The sequence below is a fragment of the Mesocricetus auratus genome, unplaced genomic scaffold (genome assembly GCF_017639785.1).
Source record: "Mesocricetus auratus isolate SY011 unplaced genomic scaffold, BCM_Maur_2.0 Super-Scaffold_100003, whole genome shotgun sequence".
Lineage (NCBI taxonomy): Eukaryota > Metazoa > Chordata > Mammalia > Rodentia > Cricetidae > Mesocricetus > Mesocricetus auratus.
The window spans coordinates 93,210,133-93,234,146 of record NW_024429188.1 but is presented as its reverse complement, the minus strand read 5'-3'; the positions used below and the strand labels follow the sequence as shown (position 1 = coordinate 93,234,146).

The 24,014-nt window shown below is 36.3% G+C and overlaps 1 protein-coding gene across 4 annotated transcripts in view; it reads left to right on the top strand.

Annotated features, from left to right (window-relative positions):
* Positions 1 to 24,014, top strand: part of Tenm1 (teneurin transmembrane protein 1) — a 789,988-nt gene that overhangs the window by 561,944 nt on the left and 204,030 nt on the right. The window lies entirely within an intron of this gene.

The window sequence follows — 24,014 nt, the reverse complement described above, 5'->3', positions numbered from 1 at the left end:
TGATTTAAATACTCTGTGATTTCATACGTCTTTGAATTCATATTTTTACTTAAATATGTCACTTTCTTGTGATGACAGAAAAGGGTGAGGGCAAGTTCTTAACGACCATGATAGTTATGAATCGAGTTCAGGTATTCTTTCCCTGAATTAGTTAGTCCTTTCTCATTTTATTGACAGCTGCTTTTGTCTCTCCTGGCAGTTATAAAGGTTAGTTTTCATTTTGTTTGTTCAGGAATTAGAATTTCTTTTAGATTTTGAAAGAATCTGGGGTTAAAACTAACTCATGAACTAGTTTCCTTTATGGGAAAAAAGAAAAAGAAACATCATCATTGTAACAGGAAGAAAAGCTTAATTCAAGTCCCAGAAGAGTTAAAGAAAAACTTATAGGCCAGCAGGATGGAAACCCCAGGGTTTCTGGACTTAGTCCAAGCTGTACCAGAAGGGCCTAATGCAGTCATTCATTGATTTGAGAGATAAGATATGTCAAATGTATTAGAGTTACAACGAGGCAACCTACAAGGCAGAGACTAAGCTTGCCAACATTTACTTGATCATTTGCTGGTAGATATTACTGGCAAGAGGGTCAGAAATATTACCTGTTCCCTGACGACTTTCCTCTGTGTTGCAACTAGTCAACTCTCAATTCCCTTCTGCTTCAACGCCAGTTACCTCAAAAATAAACCTCTGGAAAAAATCTACCTTTATTATCCATATATCATTTTCCTTATACTTGCCACTCACTCATCAACCTGGTTAGCTATGAAAATTGGGGAATGATAATTAGAAATCCATTAATACCTTTTCTTACTCAAGCCACATTTGTCATCCAGATTTAATGTTACTTATAATAAATAACTTTTATGAAATATGACATAATTGTTTACTCAAAAAATCAAATTAATGACAACAGTACAAACAACTCAAAATTAGTGTTGCCAAGAATAAATTTAAAATTTATTTTATCAGTGAAATTTTATATCTAGGGAAATTTCCCTGGTTGTACACCATCCTAAATACTTTTTACCCCCAATAGAGATTTCCTAAAATTGAGGGTGGGTCTGATTATGTCATTTTTAGTGCCTTTCCCCTTTAGATAGAAGCACATTAAGCGGGTACTTTTCCTTTTTTTGTTTTTTCTTTGAATTCCTTGCTTTTCTGGTGTCCATATACACAAAGTCAATTATTTGTGTAAGGTTTTTCATTGATCTATCTCCCAAATGCTAGCTCCCAGGCACTGGGCTTAGATAATGCAGATATAACACTGAACATTCCAAAACTGTTTCCTAGCTTCATAAAATTCAGACTCTAGAAAAAACCAGTATACAAACACTCTGTAGTCTCTTTTTACATGAACAGTCTCACAAGAGTAAGCATTTGAACATGTTTCTTAAAGCTATATAAGATGACATGTTGGCCTCATAGTTTCTTAAATTGGAATATGCATTAGAAATACCTGGGTGCTTATTGAATATTTTGTGTCCATCCTCACCTAATCCAAATACACATAAATCTGAGTGTTCAATTTACACCATTCCCCTACAGAATTCAGCTAGACTTTGAGAGATGTTAATATGCATTTAAAATCGTCAAATACCCATCATAGTAGTAGCTTATGAGGAATAAAAGACAAAAATATGTCTAGAGGGATTGCGCAGTAGATAAAAGTGCATTCTGTTCATGGACCAAAGGTTGAATCTGCAGTGCCCATTTCCCACCAGCATAGTGGGACAGAGACAGGCAGATCCTTGGTGTTCAATAGCCAACCAGACTAACCAAAATGGGACAAGTTCCAGGTTCGATGAGTGATCCTGTCTCACAGGAATAAAGCAAAGAATGGTAGTGTGGAACATCTGACATCCTCCTCTGGCATCTACATGCACATTTGTACCAGCACACATATAGACAGACACATAAACCATATATACATGCACATAGAGAGACACACATAAATAAAAAGAGAATAAGCTAAAAAAAAGAGTGATAACTGCATCATCATTATTTTACCATTTACTTCCTAGAAACTGTTAGGTTTTTGTTGTTTTGGTTTTAAATAATTTCTTTAAGGGCTCGAGAGATGACTCAGTATTTAAGAGCACTTGTTGCTATTGCAAAGAACCAATGTTCAGTTCCCAGCACCCACATGGTATCTTATAGTCATCTGTAAATCCAGTTCCAGGAGATCCAATGTCCTCTTCCTACATCCTTGAACACCAGGCATGTATGTGGTACAAATACACGTCATGCAATCAAAATGCTTATATCCGTAAAACTAAATAAACCTAAGAAAATATTTAAAATGATTATTTTATTATTGTCATCATTAGTATGTGTGTGTGTGTGTCTGTGTGTTTCTGTGTCTGTGTGTGCAATCATGGGGCTATATGCTTCAATGTGTGCACAGAGGACACCTTTGTGGTATCGGTTCTCTTCTTTTGTCTTTGAAAGGCTTTCAAGAATTAAAGTCAGGTCTCTAGGCTTGAGCAGCAAGTATGTTATGGTTTAAACAAGATTGGCCCCCATAGTTTCATATATTTGAATGTTTAGACAATGCAATTAAGAGGTACAGCCTTGTAGGAGTAGATAGGAGGTAACCTTTTTTGAGGGCATGTGTCACTGAGGGTGGGCTTTGTGGTTTCAGAAGCTAACGCCAAGCCCAGTGTCACTCTCCCTTTTTACTGCCTACTGATCCAGATGTAGAACTCTCAGCCTCATCTCCAACACCATGTCTATCTGCATGCTGCTATGCTTCCCACCATGACAATAATGTACTAATCTCTTAATGATAACCCAGGCCCAATTAAATGGTTTCCTTTTTAAGGGTTGTGGTGGTCATTGTATGGCTTCACAGCAATAGAAAACCTAACCAAGACAAAGTATCTTTAACTGCTGAGTCGTTTGGCTGCCCCGTATTGTTAGTTTTTGAAAATCATTCCTGCCAGCTATAGTGCAACTTGAACTTTTATGGCATTGCACTTTTAAAATCTCTTCCTAATCATTATTGCATATAATTATGATGGCCCGATGAGCAAGTATTACCATTTGACAAAGGAGAAAATCCAGGTACACTTAGAATAAATGGTTTGCACAAGTACCAAATACACATTAGGTTTCTTCAATTAGCACATTTCTCCATGTCAGGCTGTTTAATAGCTAAAACCATGCTTGAGTGTTAGTAAGCGAATCAATTTCAGCAGCCTTTCAGGTCAAGGTTTATACCCAAAAATATTTCATACAAAAATACCACAGATCTATGCACTCAAAACTACTTCAGCCAATATTTCCTTAGCTGCTTTGCCTATCCTATACCTAAAACTACATTTTTTATATATAAATAGTAGGCATTGATCTTTGTATTGCCATTAAGCCTCATTTCCTTCTTCCTTCTGTGGGAGGAACAAAACTAACAATGCCGTTGAGAGGGTGACTTTTAGACACGACATTGGGTAGTTTCCAGACTGATATATGTTCCTGGAGATTTTCTAGCAACTACACCATTTTGCTTTTGAAAAGTGCCTTTATCATAACTGTTTACATTGGGATATTAAGCCTAATGTATTAAGAAACTAAGGCACCCTAAGTATCCAGTCTTTGCCCAGACTTTATAGACTTAGATTGTGAATCATGTGCCTTCAGTCATCTCCTATCTCAATTATTGTTTCCTTCCTCTCAACTTCTTTAATTACATTTATACCCCATAAAGGTATAAATAAATAAATACATACATACATACATACATGTATACCTTTAACAAAATTCTATTTTAAGATGGGATCAATTCCTCTTGCTGTCTCCTGTTGGTTATGTCTTCTAGTTACCTTTATGTACCTCTGAAATTATAACTAGATGTCCTTTTTACTAACATGAATAACCTGTGGCTCCTTCCCAAATGCCATCCCATGGATTTATGCTCCAACAATGTTTGGTCTTATATGTTCAACATAGAAGTAGAAGAGTGAACTTTGCTTTTATGAGCCATCAAGCATAGCCTGGAGCTTCTTGGGATTTCAGACATCTTTGGGTGATTCAGACATGTTGGCTTCTTATGCACAATGATGTACATCAGGACTAATTTTCCAGATTATATTGATTTTTGTTTTTAATTTTTTAAATTTTATTCTTCTCTCATATATGCCGACCACAGTTTCTGCTTCTTCTTGCCCTCCTTCTCCTCACCTTTCCTCTCCCCACACCTATAAACTCATCCTTTGTTTCCCTTCATAAAAGGGCAGTCCTCCCATGGATATCAACCAAACATGTCATATCAAGTTGCAGTAAGACTATTAAGTCTAGAGAAGGCAACCCGATAGGAGGAAAGGATTCCAAAAAGCAAGACTCATAGACGGCCCCACTCCTACTTTTAAGAGTCCCACAAAAGACCAAGCTAACTTCCATAACATATATGCAGAGGGCAAACACATGCAATTTCCCTGGTTGTTGATTCAATCTCTGTGAGCCCCTATGAGCCCAGATTAGTTGATTCTGTGGGTTTTCTTGTGGTGTCCTTGATCCTTCTGGCTCCTACAACCCAGATGATATTGAGATTGTATATATCCGTGTGTTATGTAAGAGTTTTGTATAGCACTGCATTCTTTTTATATTAATAAGGTTACAAAGGGCTACACCTAGCATTTGCAGATCCTGAGGCAAGGATTCAAATGGAAAGTGGTTGTAACCCCATTCTCCTCACAGTAGTACTTGGTTCCGCATATTTCAACAGCAATCTCATTTCAAATAAGACCTCTCACTCAACACTGAAGGGAAGTTTGAACATGAACTTTTACTTGGAATAGATTGTACAAGACAAAAACAAATAACATTCACCCAATTGAATGGAAAGTAGATTTTATTTTTTGTTCAGGCTGTGGGAATAAAATGTATTTTAGGACCAGTAAATTTATTTGCTACCCTCCAGGAAAAATGAAAACTTCAAAAGTTTTATCATCCATATATAAACATGAAATTGATATTAGAACTTGTTTTGCCTTATGGTCAGTAAGGAACCAATAGATAGACATTAACCTATATAGAGAGATGGATAAGTGGGCGGTAGATGTATGGGAGGGAACATAGTAGGGTGGAAGGGAGGAAAGGCCACAAAGTTAGTAGATCTTCCTATTGTCTCCACCTCCAAAAATAAAAAAATCATTCTTATTCTCTTTACAGTTATGTGTCCTGTTGTAAATTCAAACCAAATATATGGCACAATAACAGATCTCTTCTTTATTGGGAATCTGTTGGGTAGGAAATATTAAAATACTTTTACTATCACAGTTGAAATGAGTGATGCTATTAGAAACAGAAGACATTGGGTTTTGGTATAAGAAAAATAATGTTTGCACTGATGTTTGCTTCAGAATACTGCCTAATCAATGATTCCAATTTATTTGACGTCTACAATGGGCTCCTTCTATCAGTAAGGTTGACTGTTTTCAGTATTGTCTAGATTCTTATTTAAGGCAATTGTAATGCAAGTGAATGGCATGTATATCATTTTAACCCCCCAGGTTATTTACATTGTACATGCACACACAGGCTAACACACCTTAAAACTTATGTTCAAATAAATTTTATTTTGTACCTAAAACGTTTACCTCAACGAGTCATACAAATTTATTCTTTTGTCCTCATTGAAAATGTTCTTCAGGAAGTCTAGTGACACTGAATGACCTTTGTCACATCCACAATGATCATTTTCCTTTTGGCCATAATCCAAAAACAGTATTTTTGTTTTCAGAACAAATCATATTTTAAAATTCAGCAAGGCTGAAAACTTATGGGCATATTATATAAAAACATTTATTCTTGCATGCAAGTCAAGTTGTTTAGCAGTAAAGAGGCAGCTGTGGAGTCCAAAATGAATCTAAAACTGTGTACCTACTTTAGAAATTAGTTTCTAAAGCATGCTGTGCACCTGAGACTTGGTATTCATTATGGGAAACATTATGTGCACCTAATACATTGTGACATGAAAAGTCACAATATTCTTGAGGATTTTTCTGTATCACAGTGGGAGAACCAAAGCCTGGTTAGTAGAACAAGAAACAAAGAATGGATCTTTCTGTGATGTGTTCCCATTTTAGATTCCATTTTGCTTCTTGACCCTGAAAGAGATTATTGGTATTCTTATCTTTAATACAACAAAGATTCTGATGCTGCTTGCCTGCTTTACATGAATATTGGAGACACTTGAGATTGAATGGTACTCTCTGAATCCTGAGGTTCTTTAAAGATGCCTTTGGGGTTCCTAAGGTAGCAAAACGCATGTTAAAGAATCTTGAGCCTAGTTTTTGTAATTGGATAAAATTATGTTTTATACCTACAAATATTTTATGAAGTATGTATTATGATTCTAATCGTTTTCACCTTTGGAAAACAGTCCTCTTTAAGAAGATCATTAGATGACTTGTTTTGTCTATGGCCCATGAACTGTTATTTGTAACATCTGAGTGGAAGCACTGAAGAGCATTGAAGAATTATTCATGTCCCTTTAGAGTATCTTGAAACACACTGCAAATCTTATGTTGAGCATCTCCTTTGGACCCAGCATAGGACTGTAGCTAAAGAACAAATAAAGGTCTAATGTATACAGCTACTGCCATTGAGAGATATGTTTTAAACTAATCTAACCTATACTGACTAGGGCAGTAGTCTCTCAAAGCTGCTCATATATTGGAGCATCTGAAACTGAGCCAGAAGCCTTGTGAATTTTATGAGGTTTGTTTCCCTCTTCCTCAATGAAGGAATAAACAGTTTGCATGTGTCCTAGAAAGTGGCAATATTATGTTTGAGATGAAGGTAAAGATTTGTTTTATATTGATGTAGAAATGATAAGCAATATAAATGCTTGAATAAGCATAACCCTACAACTTTCTAGGAAGAGGAAGACAAGCAAGCAAATTTCTAAATTTTTTCGCACAAGTACCTAAGTGCCTCCTTGGCAGCAAAAACATTGTGCCTAAATCCAGCTGATTGTCTTTTCTTTTTCAACATTTCTATTTTCTTTCTCTCCCTCCCCTCTCCTTCCCTCCTTCCATCTTTCTCCTTTCCCCCTCTCTGTCTGTCTCTGTGTGTGTTAATGTGTGAATGTAAAGGTGTGTTGTTAATGTGTGAGTATAAAGACCATAGCATGTACACATGGAAGTCAGAAGACAATTTGCATGAGTCAGTTATTTACTTCCACCATGTGGATTCTGGTGATCAAGATTAGGTCATCAGGCTATCTGACAAATGTCTATCAGCTGGCCCATCTTGGCACCCTGGCTTTTAACCTTTTGCTGGGTAAATATTCACCTAGATGCTGTTCTTCTGAAAAATCTGATTGCATACATTTGTTTAAAAAAGTGCCACATTCAGTTAAGAGTTTAAATGACAGGAACTTTGCATTGCACATTAAAGACTAGAAAAATAAAGTACAAATTATAACTCTGTATTTTGGTACTTTTGTGCTATATAATTTATTCCAAAAGCAGTGAATTTTTGATGTTTGAAACACATGTCCCTCTTAGAATAACTTTTGTTTTGGTTTTTTACGAGACAGGGTTTCTCTGTATTGTTTCGGAGGCTATCGGTCCAGCCCGGCCTCGAACTCACAGAGATCCGCCTGCCTCTGCCTCCCAAGTGCTGGGATTAAAGGCGTGCGCCACCACCGCCCGGCTTAGAATAACTTTATAAGAGTTAATGCATGCTCGTTAAACTGTATTAATTTATATACATATATTCGTGTGTGTGTGTGTGTGTGTGTGTGTATCACACAGAAGACAATCCTTTCTGAAGTCTTACCTCACAGTGTTATAATTTGTTCATATTTAGAGTTTATGCATTGTCAGCTTTCTGAGGGAGTTTGAAGTAATACAACCAGAGTGCTATATGATTTGAAGACAAAACATTCTTCTCATTGATTCCCAATTATCAAAACAAATACAGCTACCTGTCTCTACTGTGTTTGCTGGAGTGATTTTTCCCCTGAAAGTGAGCCAGTGAGTTACAAAACAGTGTGACTGATTGTGAGAAAGGCCTCCTAGTAAACTGATTATAGGAGATATTAATTAGAGATCTCAAGATGGAACATGCTGGTGTTATCTTTATTGCCTACACTGTCCTTGTATGATGCCAAGAAAAATCTACACCTCAAGCTTTACTAGCTATCTCAAAGACTATATATTCATAGCAATAGCCATATATTTTGTGCTTTCCTGCCTCTATGCTTCAATCTTATATTCAAGGGTAATAATCCTTAGGGACAGTACTGCTTTTTATCTTTGTGAATCCGTCTTCTCCAAATGCTTCACTTTTAACGACATGATCTTACAGACTTTTATTTCTTCAAAAACTATGCCAGTCTAATTCTCCAGCCTATCAGATTAAGCTGTTTTTCATTTGTTGTAAACGATTTCCCACAATATCCTTATTTGATCTGCCAACATGTACAATCTATGGGCCTTAAGGGGAATTGGGAAGGCAAGTTCTACTGTTAAAAAACCCCTTGTGTGTTGGCCACAGCATAATTGTATTTCTGCTTTACACCTATATCATGGTTGGGTAAACAAAGTTATACCCAATGGTGAATGAGTAATCCTTTTCTGTAGTATCAATTTCCAGAGCTTTGGCCGCATGAAATGAAATATCTGTTAGTATGTTTACCATTACCAGTCCAACTCATAAGATTGTATTGATTAAATTTTTGTACTGCAAAAATACCATTTTAAACCAGGGTGAAATCAATATGGGTGTGTATTTTTTATATACAAATTGGATTGAGCTCAGAAAGAATATTCTTTGTTGAAGCAAAAATAAATCTGGGAAGAAAATCTTATAAAGCATCTTAAAAAGTGAGGGGAAAAGAGTTTACCATTCCTGGTGCTTTGGTCTTTTCCCCCTGACTATTAATCTGAGCCCAACCCTTACTGTCTAAGCGGAGATTTCTTTTCTGCTCTAAGCAGATCAATGTTTGCACAAATTAGGACGTCAGATAACATCATCAGTGTGCAAATGCTTTCTTCAGACTGAAATGACACAATTGCATTCCATTCGGCTCTTTGGGAAACAGCACACAAACAGCCACAGTGGCTCCTGAAGGCTGTGTTCTTACTGTAAAGCACAGAAGCTCTTTTTCCTGGAGCACTTAATGCTTCAGAAACATCCCACCAGATGGGGTAGGATTATTTCCAGAAAGCAATTAAGGCAGTTACTGGAGCGGTGGTAAGGCATTGCTGTGAGTAAGCAAATAGCAAAGTTGCAGCCCCTCGACTTGCACTAGTTTCATTTGATTTTGTTAAAGCTGAAGTTCAGAGATAATGAATGTGGTTTTAGAAAGCTGAAAAGTGATGCATATTAACTCTGAATATGGACTTCTCATGCATAAGGAAGACCACAGCTTATTCCCAAAATAATTGTACAAGCACTTGCCTAAAACTAAAACAGTATTCTCTGGTTTCTTTATAATACTAACAAAAGCACGTTAGTATAAATTTTCAGGGCACCTGTTACAGGGTACCACACACAGAAAGTACTCACTCAGTGCTGCTTAGTGGTGCATTTGTATTTTCTCAGCTGAATTACACATATCTATTACCTCCCTCTATCGACGACAGCCACAGTCTTCACCATCTCAGAAAATACAACTCCATTCTTTCCACTCCTTCAGGCTGAAAAACACAGGGTCATCATTATCTCTCATACATATATCCGATCAGTGAACAAACCAAACTGACTAAATCTTCACTATACCCAGAACCTGAGGACAGTCTCTACTGCTACCATTCCGGTTCCTGTCTCCCATCACCTTTTGCTTTGATTATCCTTACACTAACCACGTTTCTAGTGATTGGTTTTGTTTTGTTTTGGTTTTGGTTTGCTTTTGTTTTTGTTTCCTTGTCCCCTCAGAGTCCTTTAACACAGCAGCAAAAGTGGTCCTTTGAAAACCAGATGATGTCACTCCTATGTTCAGAACCTCCCATAGTTTTCAATTTCCCTCAGAGTAAAAGATGGCATCCTATCATTCTCCACAAAGGGTCTCCATAGTCTGCTGTGGCCCACCCTCAGAACCCCCACAACACAATTTCCTATTCCTATTACCTTCTCTGTTCCAGCTACATACTCTAAACTCATTTTTTTAATTTTTAAATTCCAATGCTCTCTCAGTTAAGAACCTTTTAACTTACTATTCCTTTTGCTTACCTCTCAAATATCCATAAGTTGACCCCTGCTGCTTTTGAGTCTCCAACCTACTGACCATTATCAGAAAGGCTTTCTCTAACCACTACTATAAAGTAGCACCTTGCTATTCTCCATTAATAATCATTCTAATTTTCCTTATAATCATTCTCACTAACAAAGAGCCCAAGTTTATGTGGCACTCAAATCACACCTGCTTATACACATAGAAAATAAATTCCTCTTAAGAAGTCAACCCCTGTATCTTCAGTACCAGAACAGTACCTAGAACATGATAGCTCCCACATCCAATTGTCATCAAATCTACTAGTGTACTGCTGAATGCCCAAGATTTTATGTCTTACCCTTCTCTTTCATCTTTCTCCTCTTTTTGCTGTTTCTTTTATTTTTGAGATCAAAATATAATTATAACATTTCCCCTTCTCTTCTCATCCCCCAAACCTTCCCATGCTTGCTTTCAAATTCATAACCTCTATTTTCATTGCATGTATATACATGTACACACACACACATATACACATATACATATATATCTGTATAATGTTACTTGTATATGTGGCTTCTGCTGTGAAGTCCAGTCTCAGTAGGTACATCTACAAATCAACTCCCTCACAGAAGACTCAAGGTACATTGTGGAAGAGAAGGCAGGAAGATTGCAAGAGCAAAATAATCAGGGGGAGTAATTGATGTTAGACTATATCTCCTAGTAATATCAGAAGCTATACCTACAAAGTGTCACCAGCATAGCTGCCTAAACTTGACTTGGACAAGGATGATACCAGTAGACATGTCAAATTGGATGGGAAAAGCCCCTGGGGCTTCAACCCTCTCCTTATTCATCTTTTACTATTGTTTTCTTCTTTATCATATATAATACTTATTAAGCACCCACTACTAGTATTTTATATACAACCTGTGCATCTATTTTCAATTTTTATTCTTGTATGTGTAGACATGTTTTCCCTACATGTATATCTATGCACCATGTGCATGCCAGGTGCTCATGGAGGTCAGAAGAGCATATCAGATCCCCTAGGACTGAAGTTATAGACAATTTTGAGTTTACATGTAGATTATGGAAATTGAACCAGGGTCCTTTGGAAAAGCTACTAGTACTCTTAAATGCTAAGCCATCTCTCCAGTCTCTGTACAAATCTTTTAATACTAAAAAAGAGAGTCCTATGGGGTATACATTCTCCCCATGTTGATAAGTGATTAAACTGCATCTTAAAAGTGTTTAAATTGTTCAAAATGGCATAATTAGTGTCAGAGCCATGCTCTAACCCCTAGACTTATTCTGCTCTTCCAAACCTAGAGATTTCTCCAATTAGTCTTCTACTTTTCTTTTGCCTCTCTGTAAAAGTAGATGGAACATTGATAAAATTCAAAAATACTGGGTCAAGATAAAATCTTGAGACACAATAGTTGTAAAATATAACTCAGCAATCTTAATACTCACCTACTGCCATATGAGTGTAAGTGGCAAAATGAAAACTAGAAACTTCTTCCAAGTTCTTTGCTCTAAGTAGAACAACTACAGCTCTCTAGTCAACAAGATAGCCTTGAGCTACTGAGAAAGATTTTTGGATTATGAGAGTGGCAAAGGTTATTTATTAATGAAGAGAGGAGAAACACAAGAGTATCTACTCACCTTGTCACCATTTTCTGAGAGGCTACAGATTCAGAACATAAAAATTACCTAAACTATTGTTAAATGAAAATGAACATTCTGACACTGTTTCCATGTTTACTTAATAGACCTGGGGTGGAACCTAAGAATTTATATCAGGTAGTATGTGGACTGTTGATAGATAGTTTTCCTTGTCCTGCCAGGTCTCACAGTTGCTTTTCATCAGCACATAAACACACAAAGACTTATATTAATTATTAAACTGTTGGCCAATGGCTAGGACTACTTACTGTCTAGCTCTCTCTTAATTTTAACCCATAACTACTAATCTATATATTTCTACATGGCCTTATGTTACCAGAGAACATCTCACACATCCTTTCTTCCCACTAGCTACAAGGCATCTCTTCGAGGTCTCTCTCTGCCTGTCTTTCCCAGAATTCTCCTTGTCTCCTGATTCCACATATCTTCCTGCCTCTATTGGTCAAAAAGTGTTTTATTCATCAGCCAATAAGAGAAATACATATACACATGGACATCCCCAGCATCATCAGTGGACCCTAGTTTGCAAAGCTCTCCATCATGCAGACACTCTAAGTTTTAATTAATAGCATGAAGTTTTCTGAAGGTGCCAGAGACATTATTTTGAAGGAGAAAAACATCATGTCATTTTACTTAAAAAGACTGAAGAAAATTGGATTTTCATTTAGATACTGAAAATCATTTGGAAGGCCTTGCAAAATTCACAATTTAGTACACCTGACTGCAGTAAGAGTTCAACTTCTCAAGTCAGCAGAAGCAACACAAGAAGAGAAAAAGTCAGCTTAGTTTGATATACGATGACAAAAATATACATACTAATTAAAAGCCTCACACTTAATGGGAACAGTGCACTTATTAATGATGCATGATATTGGCATTCCCGTGAAACAATGGATCATGTTCTATACTATCTAATTCATGGCATAGTAGTAAATATCCCAAGGATTAATAATGTTTCATTATGGAAAACGTCAAGTTTAAAATCATTTTAGGTTACTGGACAAGTAGTATCAGTCCTCAGATGCTGAAAATATAGACATTGCTGAAAAGCAAATAGTGCTGAAAATGAAACTAGTAAAGCAAAGCCAGAAATACATTTACAAATTTTAATAATGGTGCTTTTAATACTGGGGGAAAATACTAGAGATTAGAGCATGAAACTTGCTCCCAAAGCTGGCCTACAGTGTTCTTGTCACTTGACTCCATGTTTAACAAAAGGTCCTGTGTCACACCTGGAGTCAGTGGAGGGAATGGGCCAAAGGGAAAAAGTATTTTTATGTACGATTTTTAAGGGAAAACTCTCTGCTGGATCTAGACAAGTACAAAACTCTTCTGACACACACAAACCATCTAGTCGGGAGTAGTAAAATATGTCCCTTTTAGCATTGCTGAAAGAAAAGCCCATCTAGTATGGTGAAAGTGGTATTGAACTTTAGAGAACACTTTGAAAACTTGTATTCTAGATATTAAACTCCAATTTTCTGAAATACAGCCTCCTTTAGGCTGCACTCAAATTGATTTTTCTAAGAAAATTTGGAGCCTGACACTTTGACTTCACAATAATCCTTGGGGCTTTGTCCTTGAGGCATTTTTTAAGTGTCCCAATGTATGAGAGGCATACTGTTGGTCTTAAGTGATACTGTCTTTTCTCTAGACCTAAAGATATCCCTCAGAAACAGAAAAGACATAACAGAGATGAATAGTGAAAAAAACCTTCCAGCCAGAGTATTAAGTACTTTCATAGATGTCACCTGCTAAAAGGACCCCTCCTAGGAAGCTATCTCATTTGACAGTTTAGGGAACATAGATACTTGTTTAACAGATTGGGAAAGTTTTAAAATTCCCCTAATTCCACACAGGTATAGATTGCACATCTACAATTCAAATCTGTTTATTTCTGCATTACTTATTTTCTCATCAACAAAATCAACTTTGGAAAGGAAAGGGTTATTTTGGCTTGCCACCTGGAGAGACCATCCATCATGGCAGAGAAGGCATGGCTTCAGGTGAAATGGAATTGAAGGCATCTACATTGAAGAGGTCCTTACAATGATTGAGCAATACAAATGTCAAGGCAGAACAAAATTCATTCATTTATGAAGAGAAGTTGTCTAATTTTTAGTGGTAATATATTGCTGTTGCATATTATGCTGCTTAATTTATATAAAGGAAATAAATTTAGAATAAAATTTAGCACAAAGATATTAGAGGAGAGTATATAATTGAATTAAAGGGTAAACTGTCTCATTCTGATAAGAAGAAAAACAGTTCATAAAATGCAATGACTTTAAGCATCATCTACATATAAGTAAATAGCTGAAATATTATGAAGAAATCTTCATATTTCTCTTAGAGTGCCATCACAAGTTAAGGTATTAGATGAAGCTTTGAACACATCAATTTTTTCCTTTTTAAATTTAAATTAAAGGCAAGCTTGTTTTGCATGTCAATCCCAGTTCCTCTCCCTCCCCTCCTCCCTTGCCCCCCACCGACTCCCTATCCCACCCTCTCTCTGCTCCCCAGGGAGGGTGAGGCCTTCCATGGGAGATCTTCAAAGTCTGTCATATCATTTGGAGCAGGGTCTACGCCCTCCCCCATGTGTCTAGGCTGAGAGAGTAACCCTCTATGTGGAATGGGCTCCCAAAGTCCAATCATATGCAGGGGGTATATGTTCAGGTTGTCTAGGTCGGTCCTATGATAATTTCCTAGCTATCAGTCAGGTCAGCTGTTTCTCTGGGTTTTCTCCAGCCTGGTCTTGACCCCTTTGCTCATCACTCCTCCCTCTCTGCAACTGGATTCCAGTAGTTCAGCTCAGTGTTTATCTGTAGGTGTCTGCCTCTGCTTCCATCAGTTACTGGATGAAGGCTCTAGGATGGCACATCAATTTTACTCAACTCTAGTTACTATAAGAGGCAAGACATGGCTAGAAATAGCTTCACTGGCATTGACAGGATGGATAAAAAATAGTAGAAGGGAGAGAGCAGTCAGAACACATTGTATACATGTACAAAATCATCAAATAACAAAATCAATATATAAGAAAGGAAAAGGGAATGCTGTCCTGTTGTGATTTGTATACTTACAATGTAGAAATAAAATGTGAATTTAGAATGAATTTAAAAACAAAGTATGCTTGATTGACCACCAATCAGACTTATTCAATAATAAGCACTTTCTATAACTATAGTGTATCCAAAGTACTCCTGACAGCAGGCTGTTAAAAAAATGGGCTTTGAGCCGGGCGTTGGTGGTGCACGCCTTTAATCCCAGCACTCGGGAGGCAGAGGCAGGCGGATCTCTGTGAGTTCGAGACCAGCCTGGACTACCAAGCGAGTTCCAGGACAGCTTCCAAAGCCACAGAGAAACCCTGTCTCGAAAAACCAAAAAAAAAAAAAATGGGCTTTGGAGGTAGGCTTCATAGATTCAAGCCCATGTTCTATTGCCTACTATGAGTTATTAAGAAATGTGTTGAATACTGATATCCTCATCTGTAAAGTAAGGTTCATAACAATAATTCATAACTATATATATTTATAAATCATGTGTTTAGGATATCTGATTTTTACAGTAACTCTAACAATTTATGCCAAAATTAGTGGCCTAACACTGTTAAAATTCCCACTCTCACCATTCTTTGAATTAGAAATCTAAAATAGATGTATTAGCACTATAATCTAAAATAGATGTATTAGCACTGTTCTCTCGGTGGAGGTCCTAAGAGAAAAGCCCAGCTGCAAAAGCAACTGGTGGTGTTCCTTGACCTAGAACTATATGACTGCAGTTTTCATGTGACTTTCTCTAAAAAAAGACACATCTAGTTGGATTTAATGCCTGTTAACTGAATTACATCTGCAAATACTATTATTTCAAGGAAAGTCATCATACACAGGTTCCCAGGGTTGTGACATGGATATATCATTTGACCCACTGACACTTGGTAAGATATACATTATTTCAATTATTTTTCTTATTTCCTTGATAAGCCCCTGGGAAAGAGTTGTATCATTTTATCTCAAATTCCATTGGGAATAATCAGATACTGCCAGCACTACGAAAATTACAAAGTTTTCATCTTCTTTTCTCTTGTTACACCTCCCCCCATATTACAAGCTTTTCCAGAATATCCTTGCTCCCTTTACTTGCACATAGCACCACTATTCTGTGTAGAACCCCCTCCAATATTCACTGCATCCATGTCAAATTTATCTTGAAAAGTACCTCAAACTTTACTCCTGTATTTAACTTCCCAATAACCCTGTCTATTTTAATGGTGCCACATTATTAGCTCATTGTGCCAAAAAGCTGGTAAGTAAATTTTCTTAAAAGACATTATAGTTGAATTTTGAAGGGAAAGCCTGACACACTGGCTAAGTATAGTATTGGTTTTCAATAGACCATCCAGCAGTTTTGAACTTCATTTTTGACAGCAGAGTGTTTCAGTTAAATCTTCAAATGTTCAGTGAAAATTGGGAAAAAAACAGGGCTTCTCATGTGGACATGCAGGTGTCTGGATTGTAATGGAATAATATCTTAGATGCTAAGATTTTTAAACACTATGCCCTATCTATATTTTTAGCACAAAATCTATGTATTTATCCTACTTTTACTGACATTGAGCAGATAGGATGTTCACAAGCTAAAATCTGTAATTAAATGCCAGTATTTTAAAGTTCTGATTAATGATTCCAAATGATGAGAAAACTCGAAAGCATCGTTGCAGTTTATTAGGAAGAGTGATATTTTCATCTTGGAGAGTATTCAACTTCAGATTTATTCTGACACCTCACAAGTTTACTAAGCTATAGGTTCATTGCTTTTCAAATTGGTGAACACTTAAAGAATTTCTACATATACAACAATTGCTATAAAGGGTAATTTTAGGAAAACTTTTACTTTTATTTCCCAGGTTCTAATGCAAGTAATCTATTATTTCAATCTATCTTTCAAACACTCTAAAACCCCTTACCTCCCTAGCAAAACTCAAACATTGAAACATTTTAGCTGTCAGAATTGCTCACACCCATTGAAGAATGCAAACAACGAAGCCCTGTTGGAGAATAATCGTGTTCAATTACCCCTATTGTTTCTAGGCCTGTATCAAGGCAGCACAAAGGACTTGCAATATACAAAGTTGCTCACATCACAGTCAGAACAAAACAGAAGAGAGAGGTCAGAGTCACAATATGTCATTCAAAGGCTTGTCCCACAGCGACCATGATAATTCCAATTAGTTCTTACCTCTTAAGTATTCCACCACCCCTAGGAGTGCCTTGGGCTGATGACAAAACCTTAAACATCTCTACCTGTGACAGACAGCTATTCTAACCATAGCAGTCATCAAGGTAACCTGAGCCCTCAGAGTTGCCCAGCCATGCTATTGTATTCCTTGTGTTACTTCATTCAGTCTTCCTTGGTACTTTTCTCAAAGTTCTGATTCATTAGGGTCATGACATTTCATGATTCTGCATTTTTGATAACCATAAGAAGGGAAATTTCCCATGTCCTGAGGTCTTTCAAGAAGCCAATGTATGAAAAGTCCTGTTCAATTTCACTTTCCCTACACAGGCTCTGGAACAGGCCCTTGTCCCATTTCTCTCTCATTCATGTCTAACAACAGTATTCCTATTAGATCTTTATAAATTGTTTTTCAATAAGATTTTGTCTCTTCTAATTGAATAAATATCTTATTGAACTTCACATGTTTTCCTCATTATCTAAATAACTCTTGCCCCCACTTAATGATTGAACTTCAGTTCCTCACCTTTTCCTCCTCATTCTGTCATTGTGAAACAATCACAAGCTTAATAAAAATTATAAATAACAAATATTTAACAATAAATTCTTGGCTCATTTCTTACCAATCCCTTGTTTATCTACTAAAGAAATTAGCACTGTTCTATAACAATCACAATGTTACTATCCAAGTCAAGAAGTTAGATTTTGATTCATATTATCCATCTTTGACAAGAATATAACAAAATTAATGCTTCATTCGTCCCATTGATTCCTAACAAGGAGTACCATTATTGACTTGTTCTATAACTAAAGTCAACGTTGATACTATAACTAAGATGGGATTTTAAGGGCTACTTATTTTATTCTCCTTTTAAATCTGTTTAAGAAGAAACATTGAAGTTACATAACTTCCATAAATTGTTGAACTTTCAATTTGTCCATTCAGTTATTTATGTAAGAGCTCAGGATTCCCTATCTTATACAAAATGTTCTATTTTCTCCGTCTATTTCAACCCTCAGATGTTTAGTTTTAGCCAGTGATAATACCTTCAAAATAACATTTCCCACCATTTGACATTACTTGATAACACTTTGAGTATTTCCCCACATTCTTTCATACTAAGAAGTTCTGCCCAAAAGGACATAGTCATCAAGACAAAAAGCAGCCCACAGAATGGGAAAAGATAGTCACTAACCCCACATCTAACAGAGGGCTGATCTCCAAAATTTACAAAGAACTCAAGAAGCAAGTCTCCAAAACACCAAAGGATCCAATTAAAAGGTGGCGTACAGAACTAAATAGAGAATTCTCAATAGAGGAGTCTAAAATGGCTGAGAGGCACTTGAGAAAGTGCTCAATATCCTTATCCATCAGGGAAATGCAAATCAAAACAACTCTGAGATACCATCTTACTCCTGTCAGAATGGCTAAAATTAAAAACACTGAAGACAATTTATGCTGGAGAGGTTGTGGTAAAAGGGGAACACTCCTTCACTGCTGGTGGGATTGCAAACTTGTACAGCCACTTTGGAAATCAGTATAGAGATTCCTCAGAAAAATGGGAATAAACCTACCACAAGACCCAGCAACTCCACTCTTAGGCATTTATCCAAAAGATTCCCATTCATACAACAAGCATGTCTGTTCCACTATGTTCATAGCAGCATTATTTGTAATAGCCAGAAATTGGAAGCAACCTAGATGCCCCTCAACCGAAGAGTGGATAGAGAAAATGTGGTACATTTACACAATGGAGTACTATTCAGCAGAAAAAGACAATGGAATCCTGAAATTTGCAGGCAAATGGAGGGCACGAGAAGAAACCATCTTGAGTGAGGTAACCCAGTCACAAAAAGACAAACATGGCATGTACTCTCTCATATATGGATTTTAGACATAGATCTGGGGAGTGACAGCCTACAATCCCTTGGCCAGAGAGTCTGGGAAACAAAATCTTCATTCAATGGCTGATGGAAGCAGAGGCAGATTCCCACAGCTAAGCACTGAGGTGAACTCAACAAATCCAGTGACAGAGAGGGAGGACTGATGAGCAAAAGGATTAAGACTGGGCTGGGTTAACCCCCAGAAACAGCTGACCTGACAAGAGTTAGCTCTTGAATCCCAGACTGATGCCTGGGAATCCAGCATGGGACTGATCAAGACCCCCTGAATGTGGGTGTCAGTGAGGAGGCCTAGGTAATCTATTGAGCCTTGGGCAGAAGATCAGTACCCATCCCGAGTATACACAGGGACTTTGGACTCCCATAAAACAATGTGAGGTGCACTCTCACCCTGAACTCTTGGGGAAGGGTCTAGGCCCTGCCCTGGATGAAATGACAGACTATGGACACCCCCATGGAGGGCCTCACCCTCCCTGGGAAAATGAGGAGGTATTAGGGGGGCTGGTGGGAGGGCATGGGAGGAGGGGAGGGAAAGGGAGAGGGACCTGGAATTGACATGTGAAGCAACCTTGTTTCTAATTTAAATTTAAATTTAAAAATTAAAAAATTAAAAACAGGATTGAATTCCCAAATTAAAAAATACAAAGTATTAGGGTTCTCTTCTGCCATATTTTTACCACCTGAGGGAAAATTCAGTTTCCCAGCATAAAAAGCCATAATCCATGATTCCTCTGAAAGGAACTTTACCAACAATTTCTTTATAAATCCAACGTCTGTGCTTCATATCCTCAAATATATCATCCACAAATGATGACTAACTCACAGAAGACCTGTCTTCTCTCCGGGGTTGATTGAAACATTTCCATCTTTCTTGATGTGTCTATGTACTTGTAAAAAAAAAAAAAAGATGTTCTGCCCAGTCCATGCAATTAGCAATTTCTCCAATAAGCCTGATACTTTTTGGTGAAATGGAATTTGGAAACCAAGTTCAGGGCACAGGTATGTTATTTATTTGTTTAATTATTGCATTTTAAAATTTATTTTAATTTTATTTTGCTATTAAGGTATAGATTTTACAGGTACTATTGTTAAAATATATAGGAACATTTATGTAACTATAACAATGTTTAAGTGTCTGTCTGTATCTCTAGAAAACTATAACTATCCATTGTTACTTCCAAATCAACACCCCAAGTTACTTTCTTATTTTCGGGTTTTTTCATATTTCTAACTTTACTCTGCAGCAGTGTAAAGCCTGGATCTCTCATTCTTGGCATATTTGTCCAGTCTTTTCTCAACCTATTTTATGTTGGATTTTATTCCCCATCATTCTACCAAAGGAGATGTTATTAAGGTACTAGTAATCACCATTTTAGTAAATATAATGAACACTTATTAGTCTTTATTCTAGTTCACTTTAGTAGTATTCGGGATCGCCAAATGCTCAGGATTTGCAGAAAACTCTTTCCCGTTCATTTCTCTAATACAATAATCTTGATTTTCTTCATATCCACAGCAAATCTCACCTTCCTTTGATTCATCTTCCTAGCTTAATTTTATGTGGGAAAGTCCTCAGTCTTAGGAACCATTCATTTATCAGCTTAATTAACAGTCATCTCTTGGTTTTATTTATGATTCTCAAGGAAGACTCATAAATTTGGTCTCAACCCCTGATGCCTTTATTTGATTTTAATCCCATTGACAATCTGCCTACTTGACAGCCCTACTTAGATTTCTCTCTGACATTTCAGATTAGCATATCTAAAGCTTAACTCTGAATCGTCCACATAAAACCTGCTACTCCTTCAATAGTCGCTATATTGATTTTTAAAAGTAGCATAAACTTTTACACAGTTGTCCATGATTCATGACATCTCCATGTGTTTTTACCTCTGCTGTTTTAATCAGCCACAAGGTCTTATAAGTCTGTGTCTTGGATGTTTTTGAATATATTCATTTTTTTTCTCACTCTGGCTAACAATAGCAACCATTTTTTAACCTGGATTCTTAAAGTTAGTCTAGTTATGTTCACTATCCTGAACATACAATCTAGATCAAGAGTAAACTTTCCCTTGTCTAGACACTTCAAAAAATGTAGTCTCGTAAATGATATCTTTGAAAGTCCCCTTCTACCCCCACTCTCTATATTATGTCCAAATATATGTTTTTCAGTCTTTACTACCTTTCAATGGTTTTCCACAAATCCAAAGATTTTCATTAAGTTATATAAATGAATATTCTATACTCTATTTCTCCAATCTCATACACACATATGTCTCTCTCAGGTACTACTTCAAACATGCATTATTCATTTAATTTCCTCGATCACATACATGTATGTCTCTGTCCACTCATCATAGAGGTTTCAGTTTTAATGCCAATGTCTAAAAGAAGCCACTTATCCATTTTTCCTTTAGAGCACTTTTCCCTATTTGTAGTTATATATTATTTGATTTATTTATGCTACAAAATTTACTCTGTAGGAAGGCAGGTGTGTGGTCTCTCTCTCTCTGCAGTGTGTGTGTGAGCATGTGTGTTATGATATTTCTACCATTTAAAATAGTGTTTAACTAATGGTACACACTTTATATTGATAAGATGTAAGAACTGACATAAAGGGTATAAAAGAAGAGCATGCTAATCCTTTCAATAAAAATATTTGGGTTAAAGATTAAAATTTTAGCCAGAAACTAAATTGTACTTATGTACCCACATATTTTAACATCAATATAAACAATTTTCCTTGAAGTCAGGCATCAGAGCAATATGATTGGGTAGCTTATAATCATTTCACTTTGTGCCATTCAGAAATTGCATTTGAGATTTTTTTCAACCGTTTCTTAACTTGGTTGCTCAAAACTGAAATTGGATTGTATCCTGAACACGGAAGGAATGCAATTTGCAGAGCCCATGAACATTGTTGAAATTATCATGCAAGCTTATTAAATGCAATGTATATTTAAATTGAAAAAACTTTCTTTATTAAACCCAGATAGGTGAATTTTTATAGCTTCCAGCACTAAAGTGTATTACCTTTGAGAGTCAGGTTAGATTAATTTCTAATCTTTATGGAAATCATTTTTATTAAAAAGTGGAAAGTTAAGATTTTGACAGTTACAGGGTTTGGAAAATTCTAAAAGGATCATCATTTAAATATGCACGGGATATAAAATCAGAGTGCTTTCATGATAAAGATGATTTGTTTATTTTATATGCTCATTTTTAAAAGCTGTTTTAAGATTTAAGCTTGTTAAGAAAAATCTAAAATGTGCTTGAATATATTAAAGCCTACATAAGAGTTTTGACTTTCATTACTTTACATGAGAGCCAACAAAATAAACCTTAGCCTGGACTTAAGTGCTGAAATGAAAAAAATTAAAGGGATGCTTTTATTCCTAAAATAAGTGGTCAACATATTTGAAGTTTTATTGTGAGTATTCCATGATTTCTGTGGATGCCTGCATTTTCTGCTGAACACAGAAATATTCTACATGGCTGTAGTTTCTTATTTGATAATTTGCATTTCAAATTGCTTCTCTTTGGTTTTATTTTATTCCAGTTTTATTGAGAAATAATTTTAAATAATGTCATGTGCACAATCAGATAATTTGCTATACATGTGTACTATGAAGTTATCACAACCAAATTAGTTAACATCTCATCATGTTACATTCTGGATGTATATGTAATGACAACTTTGAAGATTTACTCAGCAAATTTCGAGTGCACTTGCACTGATTTTATTCAAAGAATTCTTGTGGTGATAGGCTTAGATGTACATGAAAGCCCTAAAGCAAATTAGAGGCTATAACTTAGTAGTAGAATGCCTGTGCAATATGTATAAAATCCTGTGTTACATTTTCCACCTCTGCAAGTGGAACAAAACAATGGCCTAGAAAATGTCCATGGATAATTTTCCAAAAGAGATAACTGGCAATGAAGTAGGGAGAAAATATTCTGCCCTTTGAATTTATATGTGCAAATAAGTGCATCTCTGATTCTTGTGCCTTCTCTTGGACTCTTTTCATTCTGTTGGTTTGTCTTGTCCAATTCCACTGTGCTAGTTTTCTTTTCTTTTATTATATTATATCATATTATTGTCATTCCTTGGGGCCTATTTGTTTTCTGAGAGACATAACAGGGGTGGATCTGGATGGGAGGCAAGATCGAGAGAAACTAGGAGGAGTAGAGGGAGGGAAACCATAATCAGGATATATTATGTGAGAAAAAAACTATTTTCAGTAAAAGGGAAGTAAAGATACTCTTGTCTGTGCTACTGGTGTTATGTTCAGGAAACAGTCTCCTGTACCAATTAGTACAAGAGTACCTCCCACTTTTTCTTCTAAGAGATTCAGTGTAGCTAGGCCTGGGCTTTTTTTGGTTGGGAGACTTTTGATGACTGCTTCTATTTCATTAGGGGTTATAAGTCTATTTAAATTGTTTATCTGTTCTTGATTTAATTTTGGTAAGTGATATTTATCCAGAAAATTGTCCATTTCCTTTAAATTTTTGAATTTTGTAGAATACAGGCTTTCAAAGTATGACCTGTATTTCCTCAGTGTCCATTGTTATGGTCCCTTTTTCATTCCTGATTTTGCAAGTCCTCTCTCTGCCTTTTGGTTAGTTTGGATGAAGGTTTGTCTATATGGTCGATTTTCTCGAAGAACCAACTCTTTGTTACATTATTTTTGTATTGTTTTCTTTGTTTAGACTTTATTGATTTCAGCCCTGAATTTGATTATTTCCTAGGGTCTACTCTGTCCGGGTGAGTTTGTTTCTTTTTGTTCTAGAGGTTTCAGTTGTGCTGTTAATTCTTTAATGTGACTCTTCTCCAGTTTCTTCATATGAGCACTTATTGCTATGAACTTTCCTCTTAGTACTGCTTTCAAATGGTCCTATAAGTTTGGGTATGTTGTGTCTTCATTTTCATTTAATTCTAGGAAGTCTTTAATTTCTTTATTAATCCTTGACCCAATAATGGTGCAGTTGTTCATTGTTCCATTTCCATGAGTTTGTAGAGTTTCTGCAATTT